Source organism: Euprymna scolopes, chromosome 27, assembly GCF_053919585.1.
Source record: "Euprymna scolopes isolate OS-2025 chromosome 27, ASM5391958v1, whole genome shotgun sequence".
NCBI lineage: Eukaryota > Metazoa > Mollusca > Cephalopoda > Sepiida > Sepiolidae > Euprymna > Euprymna scolopes.
The window spans coordinates 115,153,842-115,163,306 of NC_136508.1; the positions used below are offsets into that span (position 1 = coordinate 115,153,842).

The following is a 9,465-nucleotide window of genomic DNA, read 5'->3' on the forward strand; positions in this document are numbered from 1 at the left end:
ATTAAAATATATGAACACATAAAAATCAGAAAAACTGAACATTTCATTATTATTCTAATTAGTCAAACTACCGTTAACATCCAAAATGAGAATAGTATTCTAAATAATTCGGATCAAGTAAAGAATAGATACCCCGTAGCAGACGACGCCGCCTGGCGGTGCCAGGCGCACAATTCAACTAACACCGGTGATTCGACCTTGACATTGGCACAAGCACACGGCGTCGGTTGTTTGTAAACACGTCAAATAGCAAACATGCTCGAATATTCGCCAGCATTTTTTTTTTTTAAATATATTTACAAACTTTTGAAGATAAACCTTAGAATAATAATTATGTTTCGCGGATTTTTGTGCTAAAGATTGATTTTTATGTAATGTGTTTTATAATTCTTTTTTTTTTCTGTGTGTGTTTTTAATACAATTCAGTATTTATTTAATTATTCTTTCTTTAAAACATTAACTTTACCGACAATTAATATATTTTTTTAAATAATATTTTTAAATATTGAATTTTGATTTAATCTCATGATACCATCACGTGATCAATTTATTAAATGACAAAAAAAAAAAAAAATCCAAAAGTCGAAGAAGCCAAAATTTTACGAGGTATTAAAAGAAATTAATATTTGGACCATTTTGTTTTAAATACTGTAACAAATGGATAAAGCCATTTTCAAAGATGTTGTGTGTCCGTTGATTTCTAGAGACCATCTATCCATAATTGAATGGATGAAACAGCATTTCCTACTTGCAAATGAAATGAATTGTGAATTCTGTAATGTCCGTATGAATTGGACGAAACATTCAATGACATTGGATAAATATGTTTGGAAATGCCAAAATAAAATGTGTCAAAAATATAAAAACAGAACATTTATACGATGCAAGTCATTTTTTTTAAAATTCCAAGTTATCCTTACAGTCATGAATATTAGCAATATATATATGGAGTCAAAGAATAAGCAAAAAAAAAAAAAAAAAAAAATGCCATGATGCAACTGAATATTTCGAAACCGACGGCCAATTGCTGCATTTCGAGAAATATGTGTGAAATATTTTATCGATAATCCCATATTCTTTACTTGATCCAAATAAAAGTTATAAAAAGATATGTGAATAAAATAATTTTTTTTTTATCTCGATTGTTTATACTTGTGATTTTATTATGCATAAAAAATTGCCTCGGCCTAAAAGGATTTCTCCTTCACTGACCACCGACATACATCGCACTGTAAATAAATATTGAATTGTATTAAAAACGTACAAAAAAAGAAATGGCCAAAACCGTATAGAATGAACCTTTTTTTATAAGTTTTATCCAAACAGTCTTTATTCGAACTTATGGACTGTTTTTGTTTTTTTTCTTTTTTTTATTATTTATTAACTGTTTTATTCTTTTTTTATCACACAAAAATAGAACTTTTATAATGAAATATATATTATGGACTGTTTTTCAAACATCGAAATTTTAAAATTAAAGTTTTATTTAAAACAAAAAAAAAAGACGAGGGTTTTTTTCTTTTCGAGATATTTTTTTTTTCACCATTTATTACTTTGAAATTTTATTCAACAATGAAATGATAAAAAACTTTTCGTTAAATATATTTTTAAAAAATTATTATAAAATATCTATAAAGTCTATTTTTATGTCTGTAAAAGTTTGTTGAAAGTTCAAATAAAGTTTATAATTTAATTGAAAAAAAAAACACCTCGTCTTTTTTTTTTTTTTTTTAAATAAAACTAACTTTAATTTTAAAATTTCGAAACAGTCCATAATATATATGTCATTATAAAAGTTCTAGTTTTGTTTGATAAAAAGAATAAAATAGTTATTAAAAAGTTCTGTAAATATATTAAACACGCACTCAGAAAGACACCCATTTATTGAAATATCTTTTATTTTTAAAAAAAATCTTGCTCGCGAATATTCGTAAAAATGTAATATTTAAAAATATTATTTTGAAAATATATTAATTGTCGCTGAAGTTAATGTTTTAAAGAATAAATATTGAATTGTCTTAAAAACGCACACAGAACCCCCCCCCCAAAAAAAAACACGGTACATAAAAATCAATCTTGGTCGCAAAAATCCAAAATAGAAAGAGACACCCGTTTATTTAAATATCTTTTATTTAAATACGTTCGTTTTGTTACTTATTTTAAAAAAATGTTTTGTAAATATATACTTTTTCTTTTAAATCTTCAAAGGTTTTGTAAATATATTTTTAAAAAAATACTGGTGAATATTCGAGCATGTTTGCTATTTGACGTGTTTAAAAACAACCGACGCCATGTGCTTGTGCCAATGTCAAGGTTGAATCACCGGTGTTAGTTGAATTGTGCGCCTGGCACCGATAAGCAGCGTCGTCTGCTACGGGGTATATATTCTTTACTTGATCCAATAATTCAATATATAATATAATATAATATAATCCTTATAATAAAAAAAACGCGAAGTTAGTAAAATTACAAGAATATATTTGGACCAAGAAAGCAAACTACAATAATTACATTATGAAACTTGAAACTGAATTCGGTTAAACTTAAGATTTCTGCCCAACAAATGTCGCAGTAACATTTATTGAGTGGTTTTCTACCAACATTTTGTTTTATTTCTTATTTTGAAGCGATTATTGAGCCTTCAAAGACATTGCGGTAAGCTTTTCTTGTTCTCCAACAGCGTTTAACATTACATGTTTTTTGAACGGATTAAACATTATACATTAACTAAAAACACTGAAACCGTATCCATTTACTAGGAAAGATACCCGCGCTTCGCACGGGACTTTGCTGCACATTCGCCCTTCCCCGCGCCCCCCCCTCAATGTAAACAAAATGTTTGTTGTTTTGGTGGGGGTGAACGTGTGGGTGCTCATTTTAGGTTAAATTATTATAGAAAAGTGATACCCCACTTTATTGAAACTAACATTAATTCAAAAATCCTGAGTCCTTAAGTTCATGCCATGCAAACGGTAAATTTGCGACGGGGTTGATTATCAGATTTGATGTGAAAAAAAAAAAAAAAATCGGTTTGTGTCAAAAAACGAAAATATATATATTTTTTTTTATCATAAAAATAATTATTTGTCCAATCACGAAAATGTGTGATTCATCCAAATTGGTGAAATTAAGAAAGTGAAAGGAGGGTTATGGTCATTTTTTTGCTCTTTGGCATTTTTTTGTGCTTTTACCTAAATGCACGGTGCACGGCACGACGAGCGGCCATCTTGCTTGCCAAACTGTAGTGATTACGTTTGATAAAGAATGTCTTCAAATATGAATAACTACTCGTTTGCGCAAGAAATTAATGCGATATTCGTTCTCAGCGTACCCAAAATTTTATAAAGGTTTACAATTTAAGGGCGAATGCCGATTGGTCCGTAAATTAAAAAAAAAACTGTTTTATGGTAATAATTATACCGTAGCGATGTATGTGATATCTAGGGACTGCCAACAGACGCGACTTAATGATTTTTTAAAACCTTTGTTTATCTTCTTCAAACTGCAATTAATAATTAATCTTTGATATGATTTTTTAAGGTTTTAAGATTTACAGTTTAACGATTAATAATATTATAAACATTTGTATATTAAATATGAAATACGGTTTCACTGAATGTTAATTTTGTTACCTACGAGGTTCCATATTTTCTTCGGTAAAAAAAAGACTAGAAAATATGAGGGGGGCTACAAAATGCTTAATATTTGTGCAATAATATTTTCAAATTGTTTTTAATCGTGCGATAAAATAGCTGACAAGAGTCATGTTTACATTAAAACTTAATATTTAAAAAAATATTTAAACACAATTAAAAAAAATATGTTATAACGGAACATTTTGAAATAATGGAACTTTAATCCCTTTCACCGTTTAAAAATAATTAATTTTTAATAAGTTTCCTTTTTCTTGGCAATTCAACTGATATTATATATATTATAACTGATATTATGGTATATATTAACTCGAAAAAAAAAAACTATTTAAAAAAACATAATGATATTAAATTTATCATTTTTTTAAATTGAAACTTCAAGGTAATTTTTTGTTCAATATGTGTATTTAAATGTTTAAAAAATAAATATGTTTTACTTATTTGAACTCTTATGTTTCATAATAAATAGAAATTTCGATAGATTAAAATATATTTTGTTCAAATTTCGAAAAAGATAAATAGGGGTGGGGCAGTGGGGCACGCACAAAAAATATTTTCCCTCATAAAATGCAGTTTCCGTAAAATATATGTAATTTCATTCTAAAATGGATAAGTATCGAAAATGTCATGAAAATCTGACCATTAGTTGCTTTTTGCTAGATTTATTAAAAACGGGTATGTTTTCACGTTAAAAATGCTTACTACATGGGAACGTTATTTTAAAGCGCCAATTATGTAAACACGATTTTCGTCTTTCAATTTCATTACATTCGTACGATGAAAAATTAAAAAAAAATATTACTAGTTTATTTTGCCCTTCGTTTAAATGGTACAAAAGTTATATTGATAATATTAATTTATGATAAAGTTACGTCGTTTTACATATGGGGGCTAATTATGTGGTGACTTTTGGTAGTGCCTAGTGATATCATATATGGTAAATAAAATATATATTTTATATTAAATAAATTATAAAGAAAATCTGTTTCGCAGGCAATTAAATACACTTGCTATGGTATAATTACAATCAATCCTGGGACATTTTATAAACAAAAAAAGAAGCAAATAATGTATGGGATGATGGATTTTGACATATGGAAAATTGGCCTTGTGTCTGACTAACTCTGTCCTCGTAGGTATCACTTTTCTATAATAATGTAACGTAAAATGAGCACCCACTTTGTGATTACCACATGATGAGAGGTGGATGACAGAGGAAGAAATAAACAGTTACGGAGAAAAAAAATGGAACAAAAAAACAAAACGAGGGGTTGAGAAATGGGTTGAATGGAGAATAGTTTTAAGAGAATTAGAATAAATGAGGGATTTGGGAGTGAGTGGAAGGAAGAGTAGTTTCGAGGAAGAGAGAATGAGATTAGGAGTGAGGGAGAAAGAGGTAGGATAAAGAATGAAAAAAGATATATTAGGTAAATGAGAGAAAGGAGAAATAGAAGAAGGGGTGAAGCAACAGAGGAAGACAAGAGATTTCGAAAAAAAAAGCAACAGATGAAGCGCGATAGAGAGAGATAGAGAGAGAGAAGGGAGAGAGAGAGAAGGGAGAGAGAGAGAAGGGAGAGAGGGGGAAATAGTAAAAAAGATATTGAGACAAACAAGAAAAAAATCGATAGTGAATGAAATCATTGTTTATTTGCTAGACACAACACCAGAAAATCCCTTCACAATTAAGTTGAGAGAATTGAGTCTTTTCACGGATAATCTGTCTATAATGTCCGCCTCCTATAAATTCATAATTTTGGTAACTGAAAATATCCGTACGCATCATTCAAGTTGGTTTAAATGTTTAATATCCGGGGTCATGGGTGGAGTTCGACCAATAATAGACACACGAATTATGTTGGATGTTATTAGACATTTTAGTTCATAGATCTAGAGGATGTGACATAAATACTGTTACAAAATAAAACTCAGATTTATTCCAACAAAATAATTTATAACAAAACAAAATTACATAAAATGATTAGCAAATAATGAAGTAAAAATATAGCTTAAACATGATTCAAAATGTTTGCTTTGAATGTTCACTAAACTACGAAGTATTTTATGTGAAATTATCTATAGCATAACATCTAATGACATTTTCTATCAGCATTTGTTCAATTTTATTTTATTTAAGCTGATCCAGGACTAAATGGGTGGAATGCGGAATAGTTTTAAGAAAATTAGAATAAATGAGGGATTTGGGAGTGAGTGAGAGAGGCAGAATTACAAAAGAGAGAGGGAGAGAGAATGAGATTAGGAGAGACGAAGAATTAGAAAATAGAGAGGAAGAAAGAATCCGATTAGGAGAGAGGAAGAATTAGAAAAGAGAGAGGAAGAAAGAATCCGATTAGGAGAGAGGAAGAATTAGAAAAGAGAGAGGAAGAAAGAATCCGATTAGGAGAGAGGAAGAATTAGAAAAGAGAGAGGAAGAAAGAATCCGATTAGGAGAGAGGAAGAATTAGAAAAGAGAGAGGAAGAATTAGAAAAGAGAGAGGAAGAAAGAATCCGATTAGGAGAGAGGAAGAATTAGAAAAGAGAGAGGAAGAAAGAATCCGATTAGGAGAGAGGAAGAATTAGAAAAGAGAGAGGCAGAAAGAATCCGATTAGGAGAGAGGAAGAATTAGAAAAGAGAGAGGAAGAAAGAATCCGATTAGGAGAGAGGAAGAATTAGAAAAGAGAGAGGAAGAAAGAATCCGATTAGGAGAGAGGAAGAATTAGAAAATAGAGAGCGATAAAGATGGAATAAAAAAAGATATATAAGGTAAATGAGGGAGAAAGAAAGGCAAAATGCAAGAAGGGGTGAAGCAACAGATGAAGACGGAGATTTCAAAAAGAAAAAAAAAAGAAAGCAACAGATGAAGCGCGGTAGAGAGTAAGGATAATGTCATTTTATCTCATCATTTGTTCAATTTTATTTTAAGAACGTTAATATTGTTACAAGAATTAAAGAAGGATTCACTCCCCATGATTGACCACAAAGAATAATCAAGAACGTTAAGATCACGTAATGATGAAGGTCATTCTTGTTTGCTGATCCAGGACTAAAGTTGTCTGTGTTACTTGAGCGGTTTGGCTTGTCGCATCATCTTGCAATCAGCAAATACAGAATTATAACATGGGATTAGTGCACATTTAAAAATGTCCTCAATGTAACGTTCTTTGTTAAGAACAAGAAAAAATAATCTATTGGCATAAAAATTGATGGAGATTTCCCTCTTTCAGAAATGGCTGCTCAGACCATCACTGATGATGATTTCTTCATTTTAGAAATCTATTCTGCATTATCAGGTATTCTCACAAGGACTTTTTTATTTTGATGCTTGTGGGATGTTGAAGTGAGAATAACTTTTCATCTGTGAAGATGATGTTATTGAGCGTGCCTTGTCTGATAATAAGGTTTAACAAGAGTCGATTTCTGATGAGTTTCTTTGCAATTGTGGCTGCAGAGAGAACTGTCGCTTTTGGAGCTTATAAGGTGACATTAAAAGGTCACTTCGACATATCCTTCACATCGTCCTTTGTGATGTTTGTGCTTTGTTTACCATTTGTCTCATGCATCTTTTTGGATTTCGTCTGTTTTTTTCTCTAACATTTTTGATAAGTTTAGGTGTTCTTAAGGTGTGGGGACGTTGTTTATCTTTGAACAACAAAGTTTCCATGTAATGATCAATCGTCGATTTTATGAACATTTTGTTGATTTTGAGTTTTTTCCCCAACTTGAATATTTCTTGTGCACGCCTTTCTCATGTTGATCTATGGTTAATATTCTCTTCAATTCAACAACATTGTTTAAAAATTAACATTTTTTGTTTCTAAAAAAAAATTAGAAATCATACATTACATTATCATTCAATGACAATTAAATAGTAAATTTATTTTAATATTATCATAGAAAATAGGTCGGACATTTTGTAACAGGACTTATGCCCCACACTGTATATCGAAAGAAGACACTTTCAGTAGCTGTAGGCGACAGCTAGACGAATTCCTCACGATTAAACGTTGATTACATTTACATGCAAATTAGATACAATCAGAACGTTGGAATTTAAGTGGATAATAAACTGGTCGAGAGAAATGGCGTATTTCTTGGTATTACAGAGATTAAGGGTGATTAAGCGGAGGGAGTACAAACCTAGGAGTGAGAGGTACTTGGAAGAAGTAGGGAAGGATTTCTGATTTTGATTGTATTATCGGGGTAAGCGCATACGCAGACCCCACACTTAGAAATAGCACGTCCGAGTCGTCCACATTTGGGACGATCGCAAAGGTCAACCCAACCGCAGTGCAATGGATGGGCCTCGCTCTGGGGGAACGACCTTAATGATCACCGTTTATATTTAATTTATTTTGTTCAAAGAAAAAATTACAATTAAAAAAAATTCCAATATAAAATTAAAACATTTAAAAAAGTAAATTCTCCAAAAGACAAAACAAATTTAGGCACAAGGCCCTATAAGATCTGGGGAGGGGAGTGTTGCAGGGTCTTTGTAACTAAAGTAAAAATGGCGTCTTTGGCGACTTTACTCTTGACTGGCAACATTTACCACAATACCTCATTCACTCTGTGGAATCTAAAGCTAACTAATGAAAACCCCAGCGTTTTTACAAAAAGGATATATATATATATATATATATATATATATATATATATATATATACAATTTCTGTATGTGTGTGTGCGCATTTTTTTTTATTTTTTATTTTATTTTATTGTTTATTTTTTTATATTAATTTATTAAAGTGTGTGTGTGTGTGTGTGTGTGTGTGTGTGTGTGTGTGTGTGTGTGAAAAAGTTCAATTCATTGGAAAAAATGAAAAGTTCTTGAATTTGGAAGAAAAATAGTTCGTGTTGGGGAGTAGGAAATATAGGAAAAAAGTACAAAAAATACGTTTCCCCTACGTAAGGTAAGTATATTTTTTTATGTGCCCACCACTTTTTAAATCACACTTTTATACTTACCACCAACAAACAATAAAAAAAAACTAAGATACCTCCACATAATTCTCACCAATATCAGTATATCACAACATTTCATTCACTAATAACAACAATTCATAACAAATAATTTACTATCATTTAAACTTACCAACATTTTCACAAAATACCTCAATTCTTAACGGAACTTACATTTTACCGTAATATTAAATGTCAAGGTCGTTTACATGTGAACAACATAAATTCATAATCTTTTCAATGAGAACAAATACAAACGAATGAAAACTTTTAGAATTCAAACCAAAGCACTAAACCAAAGACATATTTATGTAATTAAAACAGTTTTGTATTTCATTAATTGGCACTTGTACAGTTTAATCAAGACATAAAAATTAAAATATTGAAAAAAAAAAAAACGAGTTATATTGTACGTATCCGTTATGGAATGAAGTTCCACGAAAAAAAGTAACGTAATTTGATCAAGTACTTTTTCTTACAGAGGAAATCAAATTTTATTGTAATCGACCTATCATCGCCATTTGGCTATTTAGGGACACGAGGAGTGGTGGCTTTATACAAAGGACAATGAAAAAAAGATTAAAAAAGGACAAAGAAATTCTGTAAAATAAGTGAAAAATATTTTTCTAAGTATTTTTTCTGCTCATGTTTTAAAACAAAATAATCTCGTCAAAATTTGAAAAACTTTAAGCGGTGATTGTAGTTATCTTCTCCTGGCGTTCCCTTTGATGGCTGGATCAAATCAAGAGATTTCTTTTTTCATGAAAACTTTAATCCATAACGAATACATACAATATATTTTTTCAATATTTTTTTAATTTTTTGATGTCTTGATTAAACTGTACAAGCACCCAT

General features: G+C 30.2%; 1 non-coding gene across 1 annotated transcript; it reads right to left on the minus strand.

Annotated features, from left to right (window-relative positions):
- Window positions 1-7,846: 7,846 nt before the first annotated feature.
- LOC145249121 (U1 spliceosomal RNA) lies at window positions 7,847-8,005 on the minus strand. Its single transcript, XR_013863498.1, has one exon. It is a non-coding gene; the product is annotated as a U1 spliceosomal RNA (small nuclear RNA).
- Window positions 8,006-9,465: the final 1,460 nt, after the last annotated feature.